The sequence below is a fragment of the Micropterus dolomieu genome, linkage group LG21 (genome assembly GCF_021292245.1).
Source record: "Micropterus dolomieu isolate WLL.071019.BEF.003 ecotype Adirondacks linkage group LG21, ASM2129224v1, whole genome shotgun sequence".
NCBI lineage: Eukaryota > Metazoa > Chordata > Actinopteri > Centrarchiformes > Centrarchidae > Micropterus > Micropterus dolomieu.
This window is the reverse complement of record NC_060170.1, coordinates 34,614,734-34,623,927: the sequence shown is the minus strand read 5'-3', so window position 1 is coordinate 34,623,927 and position 9,194 is coordinate 34,614,734. Positions and strand designations below refer to the sequence as shown.

Here is a 9,194-nt window from a genome sequence, read left to right as displayed (position 1 = left end):
ATGGCATGTCATCTGAATATATAACAACGTTATAGCACATTGAATATTTTCCTCATACCTGCGGGCCTACCTCAAGTATCGATAGTGGTATCAATAAACAATCGCCGATCCTGACTCCGGCCCAACACGTCTTATTTTGGTACTTTTAACGTCCAGCTCACTGTTTAAAATGAAGTTGCACACAAACCGATTGGTCTATCTCGCTGCCAATCAACGTATCAATAGCCCTGGTCCTCCAGTCTAACCTTTGACCCCGAGAAGTCAGAAACGTCGGTGACCTGGTTTGTTGTTTTACTTTATCAGTTTCAACCAGAAACCTGCGGGACGTCACTGGTTAGTTGTTTCTGTTCTGCTCTCACACGGTCACAGATCTCATCAAATGCGTTTAGTTTTTATAATTTATTTTAACCGCTGCTGAATGGCCTCTTTTACTGAGATGGTTCTATCAAATAATACAGTTCAGCGCACAGCAGGCATCGATCTAATAAAGTCCAATATCACTGCCGTTGATTTTTTATTATTTTTTATTTTATGATAACTCTCATTGTTCCTCGCAGGGATAGAAGCACACACACACTAACAACATGAGCAACATGTGTGTGAGTTTAGTTTTTCTCCATCTGTTCACAACACAACAGACTAGATGATTAGTAACCCTGTGTAACCATGGTAACGGCTGCATCCTATGCTTAACGACCTCGCCGTCCCGCCCGGAGCGCCCGGCTTCAGCTTCTGTCTCATGTATTGATTTATAATGTTGTCACGCTGTCGAGTCTGAAACGGTTGGAGCTGTTGATTTTAGCTTCTCAGTTTAGCGCGTTAGCGTGTTAACATTTGACGTGTTTTTCCGCTGCGTTTTGGTCTCAGACTCGCTTTTCTCTGAGAGTTTGTGTCCAGCTGCAGATCAGTCAGAGAGTCGGTCAAAGGACGAGGCTGTGGGAATGTGGGCCAGGTCAAACTCAGTTTAGTCTGCGCTCTCATTAACTGTTTCAGCGTGACGTCAACACACTCAAAGCTAACATTTAAAAACTAAAAATCTGTTCCCAGTTTAATTTACGTTCTACTAATATTATCATATTTATAATTTCCCCACAAGCCTTTTTGCTTGGGTTTATTTGTGCAGTGGGTTCACACAGAGTCTCTGTGTGTGATAAGACTTCTTAAGTCATCTTTCAGGACTAGATGGACTGATATGGACTGGAGTAGGGCCGGGTATCAAGAACCGGTTTCAAGTTGGACCCGTTTAAGAACGTGATTTCCATAAGACACGTGCGTTTCGATTCTGCTCATCAGTTCCTACCTTTTTACATATTCCAGATTCTTAACTGGACGAGATGTAACAACTGGCAATCAGCCCAAACACGGCTACCAGCCAGCCCATTGCCCAAAATGAAATGAATCCCCTCAATGGGCAACGCTGGACGCACACCTACAGCTACCTCTCCCTAAACCAGCTCACAGTCCAGGACCAACTCATGTAACAGTATGGGCAAAACAGTTAAACCCATTTCACGGCTTCATATACAGTCACCCGTATCGGTTTCTACTGACAGCAGCAACACAGATCGCACAGTATCAGAGTCAAAGGCCCCTGTGTCCCTCAGGATTTTTACTGGACCTTTAGCCTCACGTCCTACCTGTGACACAAACCCATCTCTAATAAAAGGAGCATAAGCTGCCCAGACATCCGGTTCAAGCTCCGCTGAAAGCAACTCAGACACACAGTCTGTAACAACCGGCGCAGCTGCTGCCACCTTTGATATTACAGGTTTGTTTCTAATCTGCAGCGGCGGACAATCAGCCTTCCAGAGACCCTTTTCATGACAGTAGTTACAGTTAGTGTTGTCAACATCACCTCGCAATACTGCTTCCAACTTTGGTGCACCAGCTTTCCGAGAACGCTCATGCGTTGTAGCACGCTCTCTGAAACTCCCTTTATGAAGCAAAAAGTACTCGTCTGCTGACGCAGCCGCACCTGCCGCCGTCACACACTTTCTCTCAGTAACATATGCTGCAATGTGCGGCATAAACATGTTTTTGAACGGCTCCAAAACAACAAGATCACACAGATCCTCAAAAGTAGTGACCTCCAGCGCAGCCAACCAACGTTTAAAATGACCAGTTATGTCCCGAGCAAACTCCGTATAAGTTTGACCACTACGTTTCTCCCAGAACCTAAAACGTTGGCGATACGCCAGCTCATACGCCTTTAACACAGCCGACTTGATTCTTACGTAGCTAGAGCTATTTTCTGCGCTCAAGGATGACTAAGCTTCCTGCGCTCTTCCTGTCAGCACACACTGACGCATCAATGCACAAATCTGCATCAGGCCACCCTCTAGCCTTAGCAACACTTTTGTCATGCTCAAGTTGAATCAACAGTTCCTTTTGTTGTTCAAACGTTAAGCCCTGAGTCTGAATCATCAACACAGACAACACACCTTTCTCCCTCAACTCCGACTTCAAAGCCACCTTTACGTTCTCTTTGAGGCGTTTGTCACCCATCACTACCGAGAAGTGCTCCGCAATCTTTAGTAGCTGCTCCAACGCCTCTTCAGACGGAGCTGCAATAAACACAATCTGCCATTTCAACAAACCAAAGCAACAGACCCAGCAAGGCAGTGCATAAATGATCAAAAGTGATTTATTTAACAAAAGAGTGAACTAAACATGTGCAAGTAACATAAATAACTCAAAACCAAACATGGCAGTCGGGTTTACGTCTTTGCAGAGAAGGCAGAAGAGAAAGTACTTTGACCAAGTGGAGCTTTATCTCCCCTGGCTCACAGGTCCAAGGTGCATCCGATCAGCAACCACCTCAGCGAAACAAAGATGGTTAACAACAGGTCACAATTATAACAGCAGTGAAGGGGGAAACAGACTAACTAGCTGTTTTTGATATTTATTTAGCATTAATTGTTCTATTAATCGATGTAGGTGCAGCACTAATAAGGAGGTGAGGTCCAAGCTGCTTTGGTGCTGCGCCATGAATGAAAAATCCCTGCGAGAGCATCAAAACTAACTAACTAACTCTCCCCAGATCTAATTGTTCTAGTTCCTCCTCAGTGAACTTCTTCAGTTTAGTCTTTAAGCTTTTTGGGTGTTGTATATTTATAATCTGCTCTAGCTTTCTCAGCTTTTTGGCCACAGATGTGGTAATAATAATAATATTAATGGTCCCAAATGATGTCACAATGAGTTTTATAGCCAGATAGAAAGCGCACAGAAACGTTTGCTGCACCGTCCTTGGGGAAACACTGGATCCTGTTAAATTTAAATCAGATTAAAAGGAAAAGTTCTGCGTTTTCTTTCTGAGACTGAGGTTAAGAAGACGTCTGTTTGCTGACAAATGTTTCCAGCACATAACTTCCCCTAAAGCCCCCAAACTGAGCTGCTGCTGGCGGGCCACTCGTCACGTCGGCCTCCACCCACTGAATCACATCCTCTCTCAAACTTCAATCTTCCTGCATTTTCTCTCCGTTCTGCTCTCAGTTCTTCATGCAGAGTTCACCTCAGGTCATTCTGAGGCTTCACACCACCAACCAGACCTGCAGAGATAAACCCCGGGCCCGGTGGCCGAGCTCGTGTGAACGCCAGCAGGAAGTCTTTTTACAGCGTACATTTGCATTCCAGCAGACGTTCCTGTACATTTCAGAGAAAGAACCGCTTCGTTAACATCAGTCTGTTTGATTGTAAATGATTCCTTGATCCTGCTCTCTGCTGGTCCGACAACCCAGTTCACCCCTGCGGATCAGGGAGCAGAGCCTGATCTGATCTCACTTATTCCGGCTTCGCCTACTGACTTTCTCTTCTACCAACAAACCCGACAAACCTCAAGGAGACGCTCAAGAGATCCTGAGGAAAACGTAGAGAAATCTTTAGGGAAAGAAATTTTAAAATAGAGTGGTCTTTACTGTCAATGCATTTTTAAAAACCATGCAAAGAAATTTGGAATTTAAAAGTTTGATGTCGGCCTAATGATGGGGCTACGTGGAAGGATAATCCATCCTGAGATATCCTAGAGAAAATCAAAGAGAAATGTTCCAACCTATCAGACAATCTAGAGAAATGTTATAAAAAATCTCCACAAAAACCTGGTGCAGGATTTTCTAATCTTAACCGATGATCAAACGTGATGTCAGACTGACTTCTGCTTTGTTTGTAAGGTTTTTATTTTTACTACTAAGTAGGCAGCATTTGAGTCTAAGACAGATTTCCTTACAGGGAGAATAAAGGATATTGTTCCATAAGAAAGTTTCCTGCAATCTTAAAGAAAAAGTATAATTTTAGACATTTTGAAGGAATTTTAAAGAAAACTAATTTTCAGAAACTCTTCTTTAAGACGGTTTAGAGAAACCTCTTGAAGAAATTATCACAGGTTTAGAAAATCTTACGGACAATTACAGGAATGCTGAAGTGAACCTACGCAAACGTACGATACACAGCTCAAGAATCTTTTTCTAATCTGATGAAAACCTGGTGCTGAGAGTTCAGCACCAGCTCTGCGTGTGGATCAGCCGAGTGGGTTAAGATGTTCTAAACCACAGAAACTTGACCTGACTTTCACACACTCTGACTGAAACCACACCTGAGCTCCTTAACAGGCCTGGCAACCAGCCAATCAGAGGACAACTGACACCACACCTGAGCTCCTTAACAGGCCTGGCAACCAGCCAATCAGAGGACAACTGACACCACACCTGAGCTCCTTAACAGGCCTGGCAACCAGCCAATCAGAGGACAACTGACACCACACCTGGGGCAAGTTCAATCTCAAAACGTTTTGATTGAACGACATGTTTCCTTGCAACGTTCTGCAACGGGCTTCGAGGTGTGTTTTCTCCCGTTTGGTGGGCGTGTCTCAGATGTTACCCAATCAGCTGCCACAAGTTTGTAAACACGACGGTGTTAAGAAGGCAGGGAAACGCATGCCTGACTGTGGCGGTGTATCAGATATTTAAGGTAGCGTTACTCGTTTCGTGATCCAGCTATAATGGCGTAGCTAACGTTACGCTAATACTAGGTGATTTAGTCGGCGTGAGATAAATCAGAGGGGGAAACCGTGGCTGCACAGACAGGAAGTGCCCCTCACTTTTAAATTTACTCACTGAAATGTCTCTCAGCAGAGGCGACACGCTGATATGTCCATCTCTATTAGTATTACGATTCACATTCACAGTAATTAGGCTTTGCAAGAGCTGCACAGATGCTCTGCCCTCTGATTGGTGGAGGTGGTACCTGCAGACACAACTCAGGGATGTAAACACAGCAAACCTTTATGCATGTTTTCCTATAAAAAAACCCAACTGAATCCCATTTAAAGATGTTATTTACAGTAAGCAGCGCACAGTGTTGCTTCGCCTCTGCACGTGAGACTTGTTGACACCAAGAAGAGTTTAGAAAACACCGCAGACGGACTCTTTAACGGAGAGAGAGAACGTGGCTGCGTGTTTTCTGCTGAAGCTGGATGTGTGAGTGTGCAGATTTTGTGTGTCAGAGCTGCAGATCTGTTCAGAGTGGAGAAGAAGTGAGTCATCATTCGGGGAAACAGGGAGTGCTGCTGCAACCTTGTGTGTGTGGAGCTGAGTGGTGAACGAAGCTGCTGGTTCCTGTAAATGCAATCAGCCAGAGTCATTCAGATGTTTTGGGTCTCAGCTCACTGCTCACAGTTAACACGCACACACACACACACGCACACACACACACACACACTGGCTGGCTGTCAGACTCGAGTGCTGAACAGGGTTTTCTTCCTGTCGGTGTCGGAGCTGCAGGACTCGGCTGTGAGCCCGGCGGCCGACGTCGCTAAGCTGCTTAGCGTTCAGCCTGCCAGAACGAGACGCCAAAACACACACACACACAAAGAAGAACTGAAACACACACACACAAAGAAGAACTGAAACACAGACACACAAAGAAGAGCTGGCGGCTCAGTCGTCACACAGAGCAACAGATCAACATCTGACATTTTTACCGTTCAACTTTCACTTCAAATGCACGTTTCACAATCCACAAACAACCAACTTCAAACTTAGAACGTACGTTTTTGTGTCTGTGTGAGTATCTGGGACAACATGCTGCAGTACTGAGCGAGCACGAAACAGGACTGCAACGTAAAATCCTTGCGTCCCTCAAAGTACGTCCACTAAAGAGTTTGTTTTTTTGCCACTGACAGGCTCAGATTGTTGTTAAGTGTCTGTAATCATCATGGAAAGGATCCCTACAGAGAGAGGCCTCTTTTTAAAGAGTGAGATCCTTTGTGTTTAACCACAAACTGTCACATTTATCCCTCTCGTCCAACCCACCAGACTCTATTGACAAAAACAGTCATTTTACCTCTCTTGTCTACTGCTGCTTCGATCGGTTAGTTTCTTTGTGTTATTGTGTGACTTTGGTGTTTTTAACTCTTTAAAACACCAAAGTCACACAACAACACAAACAAACAAAAACGCCAGAGTAGCACAATAACACAAACAAACCGACTGACCGAGGCAGCGGTAGAGCAGCAACTCCCATGATCTGCCAGGTAAAATGACCGTTTCTGTCAATGGAGTCTGGTGGCTTTGACGAGAGCACGTCTGGTTAAACAACAAGGATCTTAGTGTTTAATAAAAGCTCTCTCTCTGTAGGGATCCTCCCCAAAACCTCGTCAGACACTTTCACTAACAATCTGAGCCTGGAGCAATTTCAAAAAATGTCCAGATTACTCACACAGACGCACATAAAAAGAAAATCCAGCAAACTTATTTAAATGCCTTTAAATCTCCGCGTGTCGCACAACCCTGCAGTCAGCAGCACACGCCGTCTTGGTGTTAAGAGATTTAACCTCCGTCAGTTTTACACTGAGGAGGGAAACTTTCTGGGTCAAATTCCAGACTCGCAGTAATAATTACTGCACGGCCTCTAAATACGCAGAGACATATGTCTTCTTCCACGCAGAGAAATGCGTCTCAGTGCTGAGGACACCTGCTTGTTTCATGGAGCACAAACGGGAGTTCACCTGAAGTACTTAACACGAGTATTTCCATTTTCTGCTTCTTCCCGTCCGCAGTTTTAAAAGTACAAAACTTGTCCCGTCAGTCATCTCACGACCCGTCGGGTTTATCTGCCGACCCTTTGGAGGGGCCCCGAGCCCTATGTTGGGCCCCTGGAGTTCCTGTGATGTCACTTCATCAGTATTAATAATCCAATCATGTAAAATATTATAATACATCATTCGTGCAACAAGTACTTTTACTTCTGATACACAGAAAACACATTATGTTAAAGAGTATAATATTCAGATAATGTAGTATTTGATACGGTGCCCATCGCCTAACGAGTACTTTTACTGTCGGTACTTTTTGTTGCAAATACTTTTGTACTTCGGGACATGTACTATAAATATTTAGTGGTTGCAGTGCAGTAGTATAAAGTGTAGTACAATATGTAGTATAAAGTGTAGTACAACGTGTAGTACAACGTGTAGTACAACGTGTAGTATAACGTGTAGTATAACGTGTAGTATAAAGTGTAGTACAACGTGTAGTATAAAGTGTAGTACAACGTGTAGTATAAAGTGTAGTATAACGTGTAGTATAAAGTGTAGTACAACATGTAGTATAAAGTGTAGTACAACGTGTAGTATAAAGTGTAGTATAAAGTGTAGTATAAAGTGTAGTACAACGTGTAGTATAAAGTGTAGTACAACGTGTAGTATAAAGTGTAGTATAAAGTGTAGTACAACGTGTAGTATAAAGTGTAGTACAACGTGTAGTATAACGTGTAGTATAACGTGTAGTATAAAGTGTAGTACAACATGTAGTATAAAGTGTAGTACAACGTGTAGTATAAAGTGTAGTATAAAGTGTAGTATAAAGTGTAGTACAACGTGTAGTATAAAGTGTAGTACAACGTGTAGTATAAAGTGTAGTATAAAGTGTAGTACAACGTGTAGTATAAAGTGTAGTACAACGTGTAGTATAACGTGTAGTATAACGTGTAGTATAAAGTGTAGTACAACATGTAGTATAAAGTGTAGTACAACGTGTAGTATAAAGTGTAGTATAAAGTGTAGTATAAAGTGTAGTACAACGTGTAGTATAAAGTGTAGTACAACGTGTAGTATAAAGTGTAGTATAAAGTGTAGTACAACGTGTAGTATAAAGTGTAGTACAACGTGTAGTATAACGTGTAGTATAACGTGTAGTATAAAGTGTAGTACAACATGTAGTATAAAGTGTAGTACAACGTGTAGTATAAAGTGTAGTATAAAGTGTAGTATAAAGTGTAGTACAACGTGTAGTATAAAGTGTAGTACAACGTGTAGTATAAAGTGTAGTATAAAGTGTAGTACAACGTGTAGTATAAAGTGTAGTACAACGTGTAGTATAACGTGTAGTATAACGTGTAGTATAAAGTGTAGTACAACATGTAGTATAAAGTGTAGTACAACGTGTAGTATAAAGTGTAGTATAAAGTGTAGTATAAAGTGTAGTACAACATGTAGTATAAAGTGTAGTATAACGTGTAGTATAAAGTGTAGTACAACATGTAGTATAAAGTGTAGTACAACATAGCAGCATAGAGTACAGTATACAGTATTACAGTGTTCGTATAGTACAGTAGGGTCTAATGTATTCTGGTGTAATACATTGTAGTACAGTGTATAAGAAATAAATATAGTGTAGTAGTACCATCATATTGTACTACTATGCAGAGCAGTTAACTGTAGTACAGTACGTAGTATATCAGCAATAAATATTATGTAGTGCTGTAAGGTACAATAAATACATGATACAGTCTGTGTATGTACTCCTCACCCTACATGTACTCTCCCTGTGTACTCCTCCTCCTCCTCACCCTACATGTACTCTCCCTGTGTACTCCTCCTCCTCACCCTCCATGTACTCTCCCTGTGTACTCCTCCTCCTCCTCACCCTCCATGTACTCTCCCTGTGTACTCCTCCTCCTCCTCACCCTCCATGTACTCTCCCTGTGTACTCCTCCTCCTCCTCCTCCTCCTCACCCTCCATGTACTCTCCCTGTGTACTCCTCCTCCTCCTCCTCACCCTCCATGTACTCTCCCTGTGTACTCCTCCTCACCCTCCTCACCCCACATGTACTCCTCCTCACCCTCCATATACTCTACCTGTGTACTCCTCCTCCTCCTCCTCAACCTACATGTACTCCCCCCCTCCATGTACTCCTACCCC

General features: G+C 43.0%; 1 protein-coding gene across 2 annotated transcripts in view; it reads right to left on the bottom strand.

Moving 5' to 3' along the window:
• Positions 1–9,194, bottom strand: part of adam9 (ADAM metallopeptidase domain 9) — a 46,895-nt gene that overhangs the window by 36,374 nt on the left and 1,327 nt on the right. The window lies entirely within an intron of this gene.